The following is a 20267-nucleotide window of genomic DNA, read 5'->3' on the forward strand; positions in this document are numbered from 1 at the left end:
GAATATGAATGCACGCTTCTGATTTCCGAATACAAGTGTGCTGAGTACATGCAAGCCACGATACTGGGTCGATGCGTTCTGAATGACCCTTGACCTCACCTTGAGTATTTTCTTTTGAATAATCATGGTTCCCTTTGTATATGTCAGCCAACCATACCATTTTGGTGCTTGTTTGTTGGTTTGATTCTTTGTTGGTCTTCTTCTCGCTTGTTTTGCAAACACGTCAGGACATGCATCTCTCCTTTCGCTTCAAACAGAGTCAAATAAGCTGATTCACTTAAGAGAGTGCTTCCAATCACCTATGATTTCCTGCTTCCCTCTCCCATCTTTAGGGTTTTGATGTCCTCCTTAAGTTCTTCTTCTTTCTTCTCTGCCACACATGCTCTTCTTGCATTTCCAATAATGGTTTCTTCTTTCCATTCCATCTTGCTGCTTTTCTATTCAGGGGAGTTTTCTCAACCTTTCTTTTAGAAAAACTTTTGAACTGCTGAATTCTTTTAAGATTTGCCGGTCTGTAGAATTCTCTAGCTCTGCCGTTATTTGAAATGGTGTTCATGTGGCATAGGCTACCCTAGGTGGCAGCATTTGGCCATTCAGGATATGGTCTGTGTCCTGGCACTCCTCCCTGTCCTGCAATATTGCTGCCGAGATATCAGCTGAAACCCCTCTGGAGGTTTCCTTGTGACTATGTTGTTTCCTCCAGGTGCATTTTAAATCACTCGGATATTCGTGAACTTTGTTGATTTGAATCATACAGCTGCTGGTAGGTCTATTGGGATTCCACCTCCTTCGGATGCTGTGTAATTCCTGAATTCGCATAGATGATTCTTTCTTGGCTTTCAGCAAGTTTCAGTCTGATTTTTCTACAGATAAATTTTCAGACACTTTTTGTTTCTTTATCTCTTGCTTTTCCATCTGGGACTCATGATTTCTATTCTTTCATGCCCTGTCTTAACCCAGGGTTCAACTGCAATGTTTTCATTTGTTGGCACTTGCTTTCCTATGTCTGCTTCTGACCGAGGTTTTTCTCTTCCCCTGTCTTCACAGTCATTCACGCGTCCCTCTGCATTATCTAGTCTGCTAAGGACTGAATTTTAGCCCTGATATTATCACAACCATTGAGTTTCCTGATATTTTTGGCTCGTGTTGAGACTTTCTCTTCCCCTTTTCTGGTATTCTGCCTTTTGTGATTCTGAGACACTGGTGTTCTTCAGTGTTTTCCTGACCTTCATTTTCAACACTTGTTCTGGATAGCGTTTTGCAGACTAGTTGTTTGAAAGCTTATCTTTTGCGCCTTCAATATCTTTGGAACTGAAAATGGTACTTCCTGTTTCTTTTACTGTTCTTCTTCATCTCTACTGGTCAGGTAATATCAGGTATCTAATGTAGACTTCTAGGGCTTTGTTAATTGAAAATTTTAGACTCTTGTCTCTACGCAATTCCATGGGATTTCTGTGAGGACAATTTCTCCTAGGCATTGATGCCATAACCTGTACCTGTGTGTGTTGTTTGGTATATCTCCAATTGCTGGTGTTGCATTAGTTGTGATGAACAACCCATTCTACTTCGATTAGCATAACTTCATTTTGATTATACTTATCTCACACTTCTGAAAGTGCACAGGACACTTCCTCTTGTGGAAATGAAGCTTCTAAAAGTTCTCAGCTCTGCATTCTTCTCTATGTCATTTTGGAGTGTTTCCAAAACAGCAAACTGAGAGTGCTCTTCTGCTTTTTATTGCCACGGGAATGTCCCAATGAAATGAGTTCTTTCCAGATCTTCTCTGTCTACAGAAACACCAGTGGAAGCATATCTATGGATGTCACATATCAGGGCCTGCTGGAATGATCCCGCAGACCTTCCTTGTTGTCCTAGGTGCCGTACCGTGCCGATGCCATCCAAAATGTAGCATCCGCTTTTGGGAGATAGTGCTGAAGGGAATGCTTCCTCTTCTCGCGCTGTGGACTTGGACCACTCTCCCTTGTCCTCTCATCCTTGTGGCACGGGTGCACGAAGGCAACCACAGAGTTGTTGCGCATCCTGTGACTCAAACCAAACCATAATCCCAGCCCAGGTTATGAATGTAGCATATCCTAAGGCTTTTCATTCTGATTTCAAATTCAAGGCCCCCTGGATCCCTCAGACCAGATGCACGATATCTCTGATTCAGCCCCACACGTGCTCTATTGGCAAAATTCCCAATTGGTCCCTGGTCCTGCAGATGTACTGGGTGTGGCCATGGGACATATCGGTAATCGCAACCGCGCGACCAGTGTGGTTGATTTATTATTGGTACACAGTTCGGTTTGCTCTCTTGATTCGACCCACCACATCCCACAACGCACTCCAGATCCCTGAGACTCAGCGTGTGCCATCATCCGTAGCTCTATGCCTCACTGACCATTGCCTCTGCTACCTCAAATTTGGCAGCTTGGATCTTGGTCTCAGAATTAACTGTGGGGATATTTTGCGCTGGTTTCTTTGAGTTCTCTCAGCCAAGCATCTGCTGTGCACTCTTGTAAATCTCAGCACATCACCTTCAAACCCATGTCTCCTGTCCGCTTGAGAGTGTGCGTCCAAGTTAAACAGAGTTTCACCCTTGTTGCTCCATCACCAGGGGTCCGAACCTGCACTGGTTTCCATTCCCTGCTTTGCCTTCTCCTGCTTCCAGGTGTCCTGAGGCCTCATCCTGTCTTTGGGAGTAACAGACCTCTCTTCGGCCAGTGTCCTATGCTAAGGGCTGGGTGAGTGGATGTTTCCATTGCTCTGTACATGGGAGCGAGTGAGTGCAGGTTGCACTTCTTCTCTGCCAACTGGGCATCGATGAATCAACACTATCCAGATACATTTCACAGAAATGTGATATTTGCTTAGCTCTTTGTTTCTATACAGCCGTGGTGGGAGGGATTGTCCGAAGACAACTATTTTGACATTGTGTTGATATCCCATTTGCAGTCTTTAAGAAGTTTAACAGAACTCATTTACATGTTTTGGGAGTTATACGAAAATGGAGTTATTTTTTGAAACACACTAAATCGACCTAGAAGCCAGACTTGTCAATTTTGGTAACATTTTGTCAGCTCTACGGAAAAGCTAGACAGATAGAATGCAAACTAGCAGTCCTAACTGTTCAAGGGGTCATGTCAGCTCTTTAAGGTTGAAGCCTCCGAAACCAACAGGAACCATGAAATAACTTTTGGAAACATGGAATAACCCCCAACCTTGGATACACTTGTGCATGTGGTGCCCTGTATCCCAATGACACCTACTGGCCAATGTTGGCATTTCAAGGGGTAACATCCCTCTCTAGGAAAATACAAGAGGAAACAAACCAAATATATACATTTAGGTTTGAATCCAAAAGCACCTAGAGGCATTCTAGCTAGGAGAATCCTGCTGCAGTTATGCTAGTCTATTGAGAACCAGGTGTTTTTCTATCAGTGTTGAGAACGCTTAATCATCCGATCCTGTAGTTTAAAGCCATTTAACGCAACCAAGTCTGCACCCCCATGATATAGTGCCCCCGGGGGCTTGACTCAAGTGAAAGACCATCCACATAAGCTGTGTCTTTAATGTCATTGGCGAATTTTACAGTTCAGTTCACTTTCTGACTTGTACTATTTACCTTCACTGTCTTGAAAAACTGAAGCCTAATACAGATTCATGTTCAGTCAAAGATTCCCCTCACTTACCACACTCCCTTCACCCCAGGGAAGACATAAACACAACATTTGCTGAATCTAGCGGAAGGACATCGTTTCTAGGTGTGAGCTAAGTATTCAATTTTATCTATTTCAGCCGAGACTATTTGACCTTTAAGGTGTTCACTGTTGTTCACAGAGAGTGAAGCTGGAGGAACTCTGATTCTAGGAGGGGCTTGCTCTTCTCGTAATGGCTTCATTGCAGCTCAGGTACTGATCCTTCAAAATGGATGCCTGAGTGGAGGGGATGGAAGGGCAAGTGCTTGCTAGCTAGGCCCAACCTGGGAAAAATTTTACCTGGGCTTGGTGAATTCTGGTCTGAATGGCTTGGGAATGCCCCTTGGGACGTGTGGATTCTCACGACCACTTCCAAGAACAGTAGCGTTTTGATCATCTCTGCCATATCTTCTCATTCAGACGTCAGAAACGTTGGACCCATTCTTGGAGAAGAGAATTGAGGAACTTCCTCAAGTCCACGTTGGCACTCCGTATGTTTCTGCCAGTATCAGCGAGGTTCAATATGTCTCATGAATGTCTTTTGAGCCTGGTATCCTCTACAGCTGTCTCCACGCCAGTATTCTCCATTGTAGCAGAACATCTCTCATCCATCTGTTCGCATCTCTCCTCAATCCGTGCAGCCAGCTTTTCGGCCAGCTTGTCTTCGTGTCTCCCCTAAAGTCGACTTCACCAGGACTGGGCAAGTCTGAAAGTACCTTGGAGCCTGACCAGTAAGCTGATGACAGGCAGATCTTCCACTGTCTGCCCTTTCAGTTTCTGGAAACTGACCTGTGAACTCAGGTCTTTGGGCAGCAGCAGTATCTCGAACTTACACAGCTTCCCGGACCAAACACTTAAGCCAAGCTCCACAGAGGGCGGCAGCCCCTCCATCACACTGATCCACCCACAGAACTCTGCCCGGTTACCTAGGATCCAACAGCCACAACAAGCCTCGTGGTACACACCAACATTCCACCTGGAATCCAACCGGTAACTGAAATCCCCAATGGCTGCTGCATCTTGTCAGTGTTGGGGGAGGGGCTGCATCCGACGAGAGGTTCCTAAGGTAAATGTGATTCTACCCACTAGCGTCCCATGGGCCTTTCTTCTTCCCTCTTTCCTTTTGTTCAGATCTCTATGCACCGTAACAATGGAGGGAAATGTGTCCCTTTTCAGTTGATGGTTTCACACGTCTTTAAACTTTCTAACAGTTCACAGTACACAGGGACCCAATAAAGGAGACTTATGTTCCTGTAATATCCGTACACCCGGAATACAGATGCATCACCTGATTTCTGCCGAAACACCCGCACTCTCAGGACATGGATCCATTGGTTTCATGGGGGCTGAAATTCCAAGAAATGAAACCAACCCGAATGTGCACTTTGCTGTCGGTCTCTTTTGCTCTTAGTACACTTTGGCAGAGCTATTTTCCTTTGTTATAGGCTTCTTACAATTCTTCTCTACGTAGCCTAGAATATGGCATTCCTTCATCCTTTTGGAAGACATACAAGTCTACATCACGGACTAGGAATCCATTTGATTCCAAATCGGCATTAGGGTTAGGTCACGATATGTTCTTATGAATCAAAATTTACGAATATGAATGCACGCCTCCGAATACAAGTGTGCTGAGTACATGCAAGCCGCGTTAATGGGTCGATGCATGCTGAATGATCCTTGACATCACCTTAAGTATTTTCTTTTGAATAATCATGGTTCCCTTGTTAAATATCAGCCAACCGTACCATTTTGGTGTTTCTTTGTTGGTTTGATTCTTTGTTGGTCTGCTTCTCGCTTGTATTGCAAACACGACAGGCCATGCATCTCTCCTTAAGCTTGAAACAGAGAGTCAAATAAGCTGATTCACTTAAGAGAGTGCTTCCAATCACCTATGATTTCCTGCTTCCCTCTCCCATCTTTAGGGTTTTGATGTCCTCCTTGCCTTCTTCTTGTTTCTTCTTTGCCACTCATGCTCTTCTTGCATTTCCAAAAATGGTTTCTTCTTTCCATTTCATCTTGCTGCTTTTCTATTCAGGGTAGATTTCTCAACCATTCTTGTAGGATAAGTTTTGAACTGCTGAATTCTTTTAAGATTTGCCGGTTTGTGGAATTTTCTAGCTCTGCCGTTATTAGGAATGGCGGTCATGTGGCATAGGCTCCCCTAGGTGGCAGCATTTGGCCATTCAGGATATGGTCTGTGTCCTGGCACTCCTCCCTCTCCTGCAATATTGCTGCCGAGATATCAGCTGAATCCCCTCTTGAGGTTCCCTTGTGACTATGTTGTTTCCTCCAGGTGCATTTTAAATCACTGTGATATTCGTGAGCTTTGTTGATTTGAATCATACAGCTGCTGGTAGGTCTATTGGGATTCCACCTCCTTTGGATGCTGTGTAATTCCTGAATTCGCATACATGATTCTTTCTTGGCTTTCATGAAGTTTCTGTCTGATTTTTCTACAGATAAATTTTCAGACATTTTTTGTTTCCTTATCTCTTGCTTTTCCATCTGGGACCCTTATGAATTCTAGTCTTTCATGCCCTGTCTTAACCCAGGGTTCAACAGCAATGTTTACATTGCTTTGCACTTGCTTTCCTATGTCTGCTTCTGACCGAGGTTTTTCTGATCCCATGTCTTCACAGTCATTCACGCGTCCCTCTGCATTATCTAGTCTGCTTACGACTAAATTTTATCCCTGATATTATCACATCCATTGAGTTTCCTGATATTTTTTGGCTCGTCTTTAGACTTTCTCTTCCCCTTTTCCGGTATTCTGCCTTATGTGATTCTGAGACACTGTTGTTTTTCAGTGATTTCCTGACCTCCATTTTCAACACATGGTCTGGATAGCGTTTTGCAGTCTAGTTGTTTGAAAGCTTATCTTTTGGGCCTTCAATATCTTTGGAACTGAAAATGGTACTTCCTGTTTCTTTTACTGTACTTCTTCACCTCTACTGCTCAGGTAATATCAGGTATGTAATGTGGACTTCTAGGGCTTTGTTAAGTGAGAATTTTAGACTTTTGGCTCTACGCAATTCCATGGGATTTCTGTGCGGACAATTTCTCCTAGACATTGATGCCATATCATGTTCCTGTGTGTGTTGTCTGGTATATCTCCAATTGCTGTTGTTGCATTAGTTTTGATGAAAAACCAATACTATTTCGATTTGCATAACATCATTTTGATAATGCTTATCTCACAATTCTGAAAGTGCGCAGGACACTTCCTCTTGTGGAAATGAAGCTTCTAAAGGTTCTCAGCTCTGCATTCTGCTCTATGTCATTTTGGAGTGTTTCCAAAACAGCAAACTGAGAGTGCGCTTGTGCTTTGTAGTTCCACGGGAATGTCCCAATGAAAGCAGATCTTCTCAGAGCTTCTCTGTCTACAGAAACACCAGTGGAAGCATATCTATGGATGTCCCATATCAGGGCCTGCTGGAATGATCCCGCAGACCTACCTTGGTGTCCTCGGTGCTGTACCGTGCTGGTGCCATCCAAAATGTAGCATCCGCTTTAGAGAGATAATGCTGTAGGTAATGCTTCCTCTTCCAACGCTGTGGACTTGGACCACTCTTCCTTTTCCTCTCATCCTTGTGGCACGGGTGCACGAAGGCAACCACACAGCTGTTGCGTATCCTGTGCCTCAAACCAAACCATAATCCCAGCCCAGGTTATGAATGTAGCAGATCATAAGTCTTTTCATTCTGATTTCAAAACCAAGGCCCCCTGGATCCCTCAGACCAGATGAACGATATCTCTGATTTAGCCCCACACGTGCTCTATTGGCAAAATGCCCAATTGGTCCCTGGTCCTGCAGATGCACTGGGTGTGGCCATGGGACATATCAGTAATCTCAACCACGTGACCAGTTTTGATGCTTTATCATTGGTACACATTTTGGTTTGCTCTCTTGATTCGACCCACCACATCCCACAATGCACTCCAGATCCCTGAGACTCAGCGTGTGCCATCATTCGTAGCCCTATCCCTCACAGAACGTTGCCTCTGCTACCTCAAATTTGGCAGCTGGGATCTTAGTCTCAGAATCAACTGTGGGGATATTTTGCGCTGGTTACTTTGAGTTCTGTCAGCCAAGAATCTGCTGTGCACTCTTGTAAATCTCAGCACATTACCTTCTATCCCATGTCTCCTGTCCGCTTGAGAGTGTGCGTCCAAGTTAAACAGAGTTTCACCCTTGTTGCTCCATCACCAGGGGTCAGACCCTCACTGGATTCCATTTCCTTCTTTGCTTTCTCCTGCTTCCAGGTGTCCTGAGGCCTCATCCTGTCTTTGGAAGTAACAGACCTCTCTTCGGCAAGTGTCCTGTGCCAAGGGCTGGGTGAGTGGATGTTTCCATTGCTCTGTTCATGGGAGCGAGTGAGTGCAGGTTGCACTTCTTCTCTGCCAACTGGGCATCGATGAATCAACACTATCCAGATACATTTCACAGAAATGTGATATTTGCTTAGCTCTTTGTTTCTATACAGCCGTGGTGGGAGGGATTGTCCGAAGACAACTATTTTGACATTGTGTTGATATCCCATTTGCAGTCTTTAAGAAGTTTAACAGAACTCATTTACATGTTTTGGGAGTTATACGAAAATGGAGTTATTTTTTGAAACACACTAAATCGACCTAGAAGCCAGACTTGTCAATTTTGGTAACATTGTGTCAGCTCTACGGAAAAGCTAGACAGATAGAATGCAAATTAGCAGTCCAAACTGTTCAAGGGGTCATGTCAGCTCTTAACGGTTGAAGCCTCCGAACACAACAGGAACCATGAAATAACTATTTAAAATATGAAATATCCCCCAACCTTGGATATACTTGTGCATGTGATGCCCTTTACTCCAAATGACACCTACTGGCCAATGTTGGCATTTCAAGGAGTAACATCCCTCTCTAGGAAATTACTAGAGAAAACAAAACAAATATATACATTTAGGTTTGAATCCAAAAGCACCTTGAGGCATTAGAGCTATGAGAACTCTGCCTCAGCTATGGTAGTCTATTGAGAACCAGGTGTTCTTCTATCAGTGATGAGAACGCTTAATCATCCGATCATGTTTGGTAAAGCCATTTAACGCAACCATGTTGCACCCGCATAATATAGTGCCCACGGGGGCTTGACTCAAGTGAAAGACGATCCACATAAGCTGTGTCTTTAATATCATTGGCGACTTTTACAGTACAGTTCACTTTCTGACTTGTACTATTAACCTATACTGTCTGGAAAAACTGAGGCCTAATACAGATTCAAGTTCAGTCAAAGATTCCCCTCACTTACCACACTCCCTTCACCCCAGGGAAGACATAAAAACAACATTTGCTGAATCTAGCGGAAGGCCATCGTTTCTAGGTTTGAGCTAAGTATTCAATTCCTATCTATTTCAGCCGAGATTATTTGACCTTTAAGGAGTTCACTGTTGTTCACAGATTGTGAAGCTGGAGGAACTCTGATTCTAGGAGGGGCTTGCTCTTCTCGTAATGGCTTCATTGCAGCTCAGGTACTGATCCTTCAAAATGGATGCCTGAGTGGAGGGGATGGAAGGGCAAGTGCTTGCTAGCTAGGCCCAACCTGGGAAAAATTTTACCTGGGCTTGGTGAATTCTGGTCTGAATGGCTTGGGAATGCCCCTTGGGACGTGTGGATTCTCACGACCACTTCCAAGAACAGTAGCGTTTTGATCATCTCTGCCATCTCTTCTCTTTCAGACGTCAGAAACGTTGGACCCATTCTTGGAGAAGAGAATTGAGGAACTTCCTCAAGTCCACGTTGGCACTCCGTATGTTTCTGCCAGTATCAGCGAGGTTCAATATGTCTCATGAATGTCTTTTGAGCCTGGTATCCTCTACAGCTGTCTCCACGCCAGTATTCTCCATTGTAGCAGAACATCTCTCATCCATCTGTTCGCATCTCTCCTCAATCCGTGCAGCCAGCTTTTCGGCCAGCTTGTCTTCGTGTCTCCCCTAAAGTCGACTTCACCAGGACTGGGCAAGTCTGAAAGTACCTTGGAGCCTGACCAGTAAGCTGATGACAGGCAGATCTTCCACTGTCTGCCCTTTCAGTTTCTGGAAACTGACCTGTGAACTCAGGTCTTTGGGCAGCAGCAGTATCTCGAACTTACACAGCTTCCCGGACCAAACACTTAAGCCAAGCTCCACAGAGGGCGGCAGCCCCTCCATCACACTGATCCACCCACAGAACTCTGCCCGGTTACCTAGGATCCAACAGCCACAACAAGCCTCGCGGTACACACCAACATTCCACCTGGAATCCAACCGGTAACTGAAATCCCCAATGGCTGCTGCATCTTGTCAGTGTTGGGGGAGGGGCTGCATCCGACGAGAGGTTCCTAAGGTAAATGTGATTCTACCCACTAGCGTCCCATGGGCCTTTCTTCTTCCCTCTTTCCTTTTGTTCAGATCTCTATGCACCGTAACAATGGAGGGAAATGTGTCCCTTTTCAGTTGATGGTTTCACACGTCTTTAAACTTTCTAACAGTTCACAGTACACAGAGACCCAATAAAGGAGACTTATGTTCCTGTAATATCCGTACACCCGGAATACAGATGCGTCACCTGATTTCTGCCGAAACACCCGCACTCTCAGGACATGGATCCATTGGTTTCATGGGGGCTGAAATTCCAAGAAATGAAACCAACCCGAATGTGCACTTTGCTGTCAGTCTCTTTTGCTCTTAGTACACTTTGGCAGAGCTATTTTCCTTTGTTATAGGCCTCTTACAATTCTTCTCTACGTAGCCTAGAATATGGCATTCCTTCATCCTTTTGGAAGACATACAAGTCTACATCACGGACTAGGAATCCATTTGATTCCAAATCGGCATTAGGGTTAGGTCACGATATGTTCTTATGAATCAAAATTTACGAATATGAATGCACGCCTCCGAATACAAGTGTGCTGAGTACATGCAAGCCGCGTTAATGGGTCGATGCATGCTGAATGATCCTTGACATCACCTTAAGTATTTTCTTTTGAATAATCATGGTTCCCTTGGTAAATATCAGCCAACCGTACCATTTTGGTGTTTCTTTGTTGGTTTGATTCTTTGTTGGTCTGCTTCTCGCTTGTATTGCAAACACGACAGGCCATGCATCTCTCCTTAAGCTTGAAACAGAGAGTCAAATAAGCTGATTCACTTAAGAGAGTGCTTCCAATCACCTATGATTTCCTGCTTCCCTCTCCCATCTTTAGGGTTTTGATGTCCTCCTTGCCTTCTTCTTGTTTCTTCTTTGCCACTCATGCTCTTCTTGCATTTCCAAAAATGGTTTCTTCTTTCCATTTCATCTTGCTGCTTTTCTATTCAGGGTAGATTTCTCAACCATTCTTGTAGGATAAGTTTTGAACTGCTGAATTCTTTTAAGATTTGCCGGTTTGTGGAATTTTCTAGCTCTGCCGTTATTAGGAATGGCGGTCATGTGGCATAGGCTCCCCTAGGTGGCAGCATTTGGCCATTCAGGATATGGTCTGTGTCCTGGCACTCCTCCCTCTCCTGCAATATTGCTGCCGAGATATCAGCTGAATCCCCTCTTGAGGTTCCCTTGTGACTATGTTGTTTCCTCCAGGTGCATTTTAAATCACTGTGATATTCGTGAGCTTTGTTGATTTGAATCATACAGCTGCTGGTAGGTCTATTGGGATTCCACCTCCTTTGGATGCTGTGTAATTCCTGAATTCGCATACATGATTCTTTCTTGGCTTTCATGAAGTTTCTGTCTGATTTTTCTACAGATAAATTTTCAGACATTTTTTGTTTCCTTATCTCTTGCTTTTCCATCTGGGACCCTTATGAATTCTAGTCTTTCATGCCCTGTCTTAACCCAGGGTTCAACAGCAATGTTTACATTGCTTTGCACTTGCTTTCCTATGTCTGCTTCTGACCGAGGTTTTTCTGATCCCATGTCTTCACAGTCATTCACGCGTCCCTCTGCATTATCTAGTCTGCTTACGACTAAATTTTATCCCTGATATTATCACATCCATTGAGTTTCCTGATATTTTTTGGCTCGTCTTTAGACTTTCTCTTCCCCTTTTCCGGTATTCTGCCTTATGTGATTCTGAGACACTGTTGTTTTTCAGTGATTTCCTGACCTCCATTTTCAACACATGGTCTGGATAGCGTTTTGCAGTCTAGTTGTTTGAAAGCTTATCTTTTGGGCCTTCAATATCTTTGGAACTGAAAATGGTACTTCCTGTTTCTTTTACTGTACTTCTTCACCTCTACTGCTCAGGTAATATCAGGTATGTAATGTGGACTTCTAGGGCTTTGTTAAGTGAGAATTTTAGACTTTTGGCTCTACGCAATTCCATGGGATTTCTGTGCGGACAATTTCTCCTAGACATTGATGCCATATCATGTTCCTGTGTGTGTTGTCTGGTATATCTCCAATTGCTGTTGTTGCATTAGTTTTGATGAAAAACCAATACTATTTCGATTTGCATAACATCATTTTGATAATGCTTATCTCACAATTCTGAAAGTGCGCAGGACACTTCCTCTTGTGGAAATGAAGCTTCTAAAGGTTCTCAGCTCTGCATTCTGCTCTATGTCATTTTGGAGTGTTTCCAAAACAGCAAACTGAGAGTGCGCTTGTGCTTTGTAGTTCCACGGGAATGTCCCAATGAAAGCAGATCTTCTCAGAGCTTCTCTGTCTACAGAAACACCAGTGGAAGCATATCTATGGATGTCCCATATCAGGGCCTGCTGGAATGATCCCGCAGACCTACCTTGGTGTCCTCGGTGCTGTACCGTGCTGGTGCCATCCAAAATGTAGCATCCGCTTTAGAGAGATAATGCTGTAGGTAATGCTTCCTCTTCCAACGCTGTGGACTTGGACCACTCTTCCTTTTCCTCTCATCCTTGTGGCACGGGTGCACGAAGGCAACCACACAGCTGTTGCGTATCCTGTGCCTCAAACCAAACCATAATCCCAGCCCAGGTTATGAATGTAGCAGATCATAAGTCTTTTCATTCTGATTTCAAAACCAAGGCCCCCTGGATCCCTCAGACCAGATGAACGATATCTCTGATTTAGCCCCACACGTGCTCTATTGGCAAAATGCCCAATTGGTCCCTGGTCCTGCAGATGCACTGGGTGTGGCCATGGGACATATCAGTAATCTCAACCACGTGACCAGTTTTGATGCTTTATCATTGGTACACATTTTGGTTTGCTCTCTTGATTCGACCCACCACATCCCACAATGCACTCCAGATCCCTGAGACTCAGCGTGTGCCATCATTCGTAGCCCTATCCCTCACAGAACGTTGCCTCTGCTACCTCAAATTTGGCAGCTGGGATCTTAGTCTCAGAATCAACTGTGGGGATATTTTGCGCTGGTTACTTTGAGTTCTGTCAGCCAAGAATCTGCTGTGCACTCTTGTAAATCTCAGCACATTACCTTCTATCCCATGTCTCCTGTCCGCTTGAGAGTGTGCGTCCAAGTTAAACAGAGTTTCACCCTTGTTGCTCCATCACCAGGGGTCAGACCCTCACTGGATTCCATTTCCTTCTTTGCTTTCTCCTGCTTCCAGGTGTCCTGAGGCCTCATCCTGTCTTTGGAAGTAACAGACCTCTCTTCGGCAAGTGTCCTGTGCCAAGGGCTGGGTGAGTGGATGTTTCCATTGCTCTGTTCATGGGAGCGAGTGAGTGCAGGTTGCACTTCTTCTCTGCCAACTGGGCATCGATGAATCAACACTATCCAGATACATTTCACAGAAATGTGATATTTGCTTAGCTCTTTGTTTCTATACAGCCGTGGTGGGAGGGATTGTCCGAAGACAACTATTTTGACATTGTGTTGATATCCCATTTGCAGTCTTTAAGAAGTTTAACAGAACTCATTTACATGTTTTGGGAGTTATACGAAAATGGAGTTATTTTTTGAAACACACTAAATCGACCTAGAAGCCAGACTTGTCAATTTTGGTAACATTGTGTCAGCTCTACGGAAAAGCTAGACAGATAGAATGCAAATTAGCAGTCCAAACTGTTCAAGGGGTCATGTCAGCTCTTAACGGTTGAAGCCTCCGAACACAACAGGAACCATGAAATAACTATTTAAAATATGAAATATCCCCCAACCTTGGATATACTTGTGCATGTGATGCCCTTTACTCCAAATGACACCTACTGGCCAATGTTGGCATTTCAAGGAGTAACATCCCTCTCTAGGAAATTACTAGAGAAAACAAAACAATTATATACATTTAGGTTTGAATCCAAAAGCACCTTGAGGCATTAGAGCTATGAGAACTCTGCCTCAGCTATGGTAGTCTATTGAGAACCAGGTGTTCTTCTATCAGTGATGAGAACGCTTAATCATCCGATCATGTTTGGTAAAGCCATTTAACGCAACCATGTTGCACCCGCATAATATAGTGCCCACGGGGGCTTGACTCAAGTGAAAGACGATCCACATAAGCTGTGTCTTTAATATCATTGGCGACTTTTACAGTACAGTTCACTTTCTGACTTGTACTATTAACCTATACTGTCTGGAAAAACTGAGGCCTAATACAGATTCAAGTTCAGTCAAAGATTCCCCTCACTTACCACACTCCCTTCACCCCAGGGAAGACATAAAAACAACATTTGCTGAATCTAGCGGAAGGCCATCGTTTCTAGGTTTGAGCTAAGTATTCAATTCCTATCTATTTCAGCCGAGATTATTTGACCTTTAAGGAGTTCACTGTTGTTCACAGATTGTGAAGCTGGAGGAACTCTGATTCTAGGAGGGGCTTGCTCTTCTCGTAATGGCTTCATTGCAGCTCAGGTACTGATCCTTCAAAATGGATGCCTGAGTGGAGGGGATGGAAGGGCAAGTGCTTGCTAGCTAGGCCCAACCTGGGAAAAGTTTTACCTGGGCTTGGTGAATTCTGGTCTGAATGGCTTGGGAATGCCCCTTGGGACGTGTGGATTCTCACGACCACTACCAAGAACAGTAGCGTTTTGATCATCTCTGCCATCTCTTCTCTTTCAGACGTCAGAAACGTTGGACCCATTCTTGGAGAAGAGAATTGAGGAACTTCCTCAAGTCCACGTTGGCACTCCGTATGTTTCTGCCAGTATCAGCGAGGTTCAATATGTCTCATGAATGTCTTTTGAGCCTGGTATCCTCTACAGCTGTCTCCACGCCAGTATTCTCCATTGTAGCAGAACATCTCTCATCCATCTGTTCGCATCTCTCCTCAATCCGTGCAGCCAGCTTTTCGGCCAGCTTGTCTTCGTGTCTCCCCTAAAGTCGACTTCACCAGGACTGGGCAAGTCTGAAAGTACCTTGGAGCCTGACCAGTAAGCTGATGACAGGCAGATCTTCCACTGTCTGCCCTTTCAGTTTCTGGAAACTGACCTGTGAACTCAGGTCTTTGGGCAGCAGCAGTATCTCGAACTTACACAGCTTCCCGGACCAAACACTTAAGCCAAGCTCCACAGAGGGCGGCAGCCCCTCCATCACACTGATCCACCCACAGAACTCTGCCCGGTTACCTAGGATCCAACAGCCACAACAAGCCTCGCGGTACACACCAACATTCCACCTGGAATCCAACCGGTAACTGAAATCCCCAATGGCTGCTGCATCTTGTCAGTGTTGGGGGAGGGGCTGCATCCGACGAGAGGTTCCTAAGGTAAATGTGATTCTACCCACTAGCGTCCCATGGGCCTTTCTTCTTCCCTCTTTCCTTTTGTTCAGATCTCTATGCACCGTAACAATGGAGGGAAATGTGTCCCTTTTCAGTTGATGGTTTCACACGTCTTTAAACTTTCTAACAGTTCACAGTACACAGAGACCCAATAAAGGAGACTTATGTTCCTGTAATATCCGTACACCCGGAATACAGATGCGTCACCTGATTTCTGCCGAAACACCCGCACTCTCAGGACATGGATCCATTGGTTTCATGGGGGCTGAAATTCCAAGAAATGAAACCAACCCGAATGTGCACTTTGCTGTCAGTCTCTTTTGCTCTTAGTACACTTTGGCAGAGCTATTTTCCTTTGTTATAGGCTTCTTACAATTCTTCTCTACGTAGCCTAGAATATGGCATTCCTTCATCCTTTTGGAAGACATACAAGTCTACATCACGGACTAGGAATCCATTTGATTCCAAATCGGCATTAGGGTTAGGTCACGATATGTTCTTATGAATCAAAATTTACGAATATGAATGCACGCCTCCGAATACAAGTGTGCTGAGTACATGCAAGCCGCGTTAATGGGTCGATGCATGCTGAATGATCCTTGACATCACCTTAAGTATTTTCTTTTGAATAATCATGGTTCCCTTGGTAAATATCAGCCAACCGTACCATTTTGGTGTTTCTTTGTTGGTTTGATTCTTTGTTGGTCTGCTTCTCGCTTGTATTGCAAACACGACAGGCCATGCATCTCTCCTTAAGCTTGAAACAGAGAGTCAAATAAGCTGATTCACTTAAGAGAGTGCTTCCAATCACCTATGATTTCCTGCTTCCCTCTCCCATCTTTAGGGTTTTGATGTCCTCCTTGCCTTCTTCTTGTTTCTTCTTTGCCACTCATGCTCTTCTTGCATTTCCAAAAATGGTTTCTTCTTTCCATTTCATCTTGCTGCTTTTCTATTCAGGGTAGATTTCTCAACCATTCTTGTAGGATAAGTTTTGAACTGCTGAATTCTTTTAAGATTTGCCGGTTTGTGGAATTTTCTAGCTCTGCCGTTATTAGGAATGGCGGTCATGTGGCATAGGCTCCCCTAGGTGGCAGCATTTGGCCATTCAGGATATGGTCTGTGTCCTGGCACTCCTCCCTCTCCTGCAATATTGCTGCCGAGATATCAGCTGAATCCCCTCTTGAGGTTCCCTTGTGACTATGTTGTTTCCTCCAGGTGCATTTTAAATCACTGTGATATTCGTGAGCTTTGTTGATTTGAATCATACAGCTGCTGGTAGGTCTATTGGGATTCCACCTCCTTTGGATGCTGTGTAATTCCTGAATTCGCATACATGATTCTTTCTTGGCTTTCATGAAGTTTCTGTCTGATTTTTCTACAGATAAATTTTCAGACATTTTTTGTTTCCTTATCTCTTGCTTTTCCATCTGGGACCCTTATGAATTCTAGTCTTTCATGCCCTGTCTTAACCCAGGGTTCAACAGCAATGTTTACATTGCTTTGCACTTGCTTTCCTATGTCTGCTTCTGACCGAGGTTTTTCTGATCCCATGTCTTCACAGTCATTCACGCGTCCCTCTGCATTATCTAGTCTGCTTACGACTAAATTTTATCCCTGATATTATCACATCCATTGAGTTTCCTGATATTTTTTGGCTCGTCTTTAGACTTTCTCTTCCCCTTTTCCGGTATTCTGCCTTATGTGATTCTGAGACACTGTTGTTTTTCAGTGATTTCCTGACCTCCATTTTCAACACATGGTCTGGATAGCGTTTTGCAGTCTAGTTGTTTGAAAGCTTATCTTTTGGGCCTTCAATATCTTTGGAACTGAAAATGGTACTTCCTGTTTCTTTTACTGTACTTCTTCACCTCTACTGCTCAGGTAATATCAGGTATGTAATGTGGACTTCTAGGGCTTTGTTAAGTGAAAATTTTAGACTTTTGGCTCTACGCAATTCCATGGGATTTCTGTGCGGACAATTTCTCCTAGACATTGATGCCATATCATGTTCCTGTGTGTGTTGTCTGGTATATCTCCAATTGCTGTTGTTGCATTAGTTTTGATGAAAAACCAATACTATTTCGATTTGCATAACATCATTTTGATAATGCTTATCTCACAATTCTGAAAGTGCGCAGGACACTTCCTCTTGTGGAAATGAAGCTTCTAAAGGTTCTCAGCTCTGCATTCTGCTCTATGTCATTTTGGAGTGTTTCCAAAACAGCAAACTGAGAGTGCGCTTGTGCTTTGTAGTTCCACGGGAATGTCCCAATGAAAGCAGATCTTCTCAGAGCTTCTCTGTCTACAGAAACACCAGTGGAAGCATATCTATGGATGTCCCATATCAGGGCCTGCTGGAATGATCCCGCAGACCTACCTTGGTGTCCTCGGTGCTGTACCGTGCTGGTGCCATCCAAAATGTAGCATCCGCTTTAGAGAGATAATGCTGTAGGTAATGCTTCCTCTTCCAACGCTGTGGACTTGGACCACTCTTCCTTTTCCTCTCATCCTTGTGGCACGGGTGCACGAAGGCAACCACACAGCTGTTGCGTATCCTGTGCCTCAAACCAAACCATAATCCCAGCCCAGGTTATGAATGTAGCAGATCATAAGTCTTTTCATTCTGATTTCAAAACCAAGGCCCCCTGGATCCCTCAGACCAGATGAACGATATCTCTGATTTAGCCCCACACGTGCTCTATTGGCAAAATGCCCAATTGGTCCCTGGTCCTGCAGATGCACTGGGTGTGGCCATGGGACATATCAGTAATCTCAACCACGTGACCAGTTTTGATGCTTTATCATTGGTACACATTTTGGTTTGCTCTCTTGATTCGACCCACCACATCCCACAATGCACTCCAGATCCCTGAGACTCAGCGTGTGCCATCATTCGTAGCCCTATCCCTCACAGAACGTTGCCTCTGCTACCTCAAATTTGGCAGCTGGGATCTTAGTCTCAGAATCAACTGTGGGGATATTTTGCGCTGGTTACTTTGAGTTCTGTCAGCCAAGAATCTGCTGTGCACTCTTGTAAATCTCAGCACATTACCTTCTATCCCATGTCTCCTGTCCGCTTGAGAGTGTGCGTCCAAGTTAAACAGAGTTTCACCCTTGTTGCTCCATCACCAGGGGTCAGACCCTCACTGGATTCCATTTCCTTCTTTGCTTTCTCCTGCTTCCAGGTGTCCTGAGGCCTCATCCTGTCTTTGGAAGTAACAGACCTCTCTTCGGCAAGTGTCCTGTGCCAAGGGCTGGGTGAGTGGATGTTTCCATTGCTCTGTTCATGGGAGCGAGTGAGTGCAGGTTGCACTTCTTCTCTGCCAACTGGGCATCGATGAATCAACACTATCCAGATACATTTCACAGAAATGTGATATTTGCTTAGCTCTTTGTTTCTATACAGCCGTGGTGGGAGGGATTGTCCGAAGACAACTATTTTGACATTGTGTTGATATCCCATTTGCAGTCTTTAAGAAGTTTAACAGAACTCATTTACATGTTTTGGGAGTTATACGAAAATGGAGTTATTTTTTGAAACACACTAAATCGACCTAGAAGCCAGACTTGTCAATTTTGGTAACATTGTGTCAGCTCTACGGAAAAGCTAGACAGATAGAATGCAAATTAGCAGTCCAAACTGTTCAAGGGGTCATGTCAGCTCTTAACGGTTGAAGCCTCCGAACACAACAGGAACCATGAAATAACTATTTAAAATATGAAATATCCCCCAACCTTGGATATACTTGTGCATGTGATGCCCTTTACTCCAAATGACACCTACTGGCCAATGTTGGCATTTCAAGGAGTAACATCCCTCTCTAGGAAATTACTAGAGAAAACAAAACAAATATATACATTTAGGTTTGAATCCAAAAGCACCTTGAGGCATTAGAGCTATGAGAACTCTGCCTCAGCTATGGTAGTCTATTGAGAACCAGGTGTTCTTCTATCAGTGATGAGAACGCTTAATCATCCGATCATGTTTGGTAAAGCCATTTAACGCAACCATGTTGCACCCGCATAATATAGTGCCCACGGGGGCTTGACTCAAGTGAAAGACGATCCACATAAGCTGTGTCTTTAATATCATTGGCGACTTTTACAGTACAGTTCACTTTCTGACTTGTACTATTAACCTATACTGTCTGGAAAAACTGAGGCCTAATACAGATTCAAGTTCAGTCAAAGATTCCCCTCACTTACCACACTCCCTTCACCCCAGGGAAGACATAAAAACAACATTTGCTGAATCTAGCGGAAGGCCATCGTTTCTAGGTTTGAGCTAAGTATTCAATTCCTATCTATTTCAGCCGAGATTATTTGACCTTTAAGGAGTTCACTGTTGTTCACAGATTGTGAAGCTGGAGGAACTCTGATTCTAGGAGGGGCTTGCTCTTCTCGTAATGGCTTCATTGCAGCTCAGGTACTGATCCTTCAAAATGGATGCCTGAGTGGAGGGGATGGAAGGGCAAGTGCTTGCTAGCTAGGCCCAACCTGGGAAAAATTTTACCTGGGCTTGGTGAATTCTGGTCTGAATGGCTTGGGAATGCCCCTTGGGACGTGTGGATTCTCACGACCACTTCCAAGAACAGTAGCGTTTTGATCATCTCTGCCATCTCTTCTCTTTCAGACGTCAGAAACGTTGGACCCATTCTTGGAGAAGAGAATTGAGGAACTTCCTCAAGTCCACGTTGGCACTCCGTATGTTTCTGCCAGTATCAGCGAGGTTCAATATGTCTCATGAATGTCTTTTGAGCCTGGTATCCTCTACAGCTGTCTCCACGCCAGTATTCTCCATTGTAGCAGAACATCTCTCATCCATCTGTTCGCATCTCTCCTCAATCCGTGCAGCCAGCTTTTCGGCCAGCTTGTCTTCGTGTCTCCCCTAAAGTCGACT

At 44.3% G+C, this 20267-nt stretch overlaps 3 long non-coding RNA genes across 3 annotated transcripts; all 3 read left to right on the forward strand.

Annotated features, from left to right (window-relative positions):
* The first annotated feature begins 4655 nt into the window (after positions 1-4655).
* On the forward strand, positions 4656-9635 carry LOC140695310 (uncharacterized). Its single transcript, XR_012071016.1, has 4 exons — positions 4656-4764; positions 7965-8037; positions 9093-9205; positions 9413-9635. It is a non-coding gene; the product is annotated as an uncharacterized lncRNA (long non-coding RNA).
* Positions 9636-9912: 277 nt separating this feature from the next.
* Positions 9913-14929, forward strand: LOC140695304 (uncharacterized). Its single transcript, XR_012071009.1, has 4 exons — positions 9913-10058; positions 13259-13331; positions 14387-14499; positions 14707-14929. It is a non-coding gene; the product is annotated as an uncharacterized lncRNA (long non-coding RNA).
* Positions 14930-15206: 277 nt separating this feature from the next.
* LOC140695305 (uncharacterized) lies at positions 15207-20223 on the forward strand. The gene is made up of 4 exons (XR_012071010.1): positions 15207-15352; positions 18553-18625; positions 19681-19793; positions 20001-20223. It is a non-coding gene; the product is annotated as an uncharacterized lncRNA (long non-coding RNA).
* The last annotated feature ends 44 nt before the right edge of the window (positions 20224-20267 follow it).

This window comes from Vicugna pacos, unplaced genomic scaffold (assembly GCF_048564905.1).
Source record: "Vicugna pacos unplaced genomic scaffold, VicPac4 scaffold_195, whole genome shotgun sequence".
In the NCBI taxonomy this organism is placed as follows: domain Eukaryota; kingdom Metazoa; phylum Chordata; class Mammalia; order Artiodactyla; family Camelidae; genus Vicugna; species Vicugna pacos.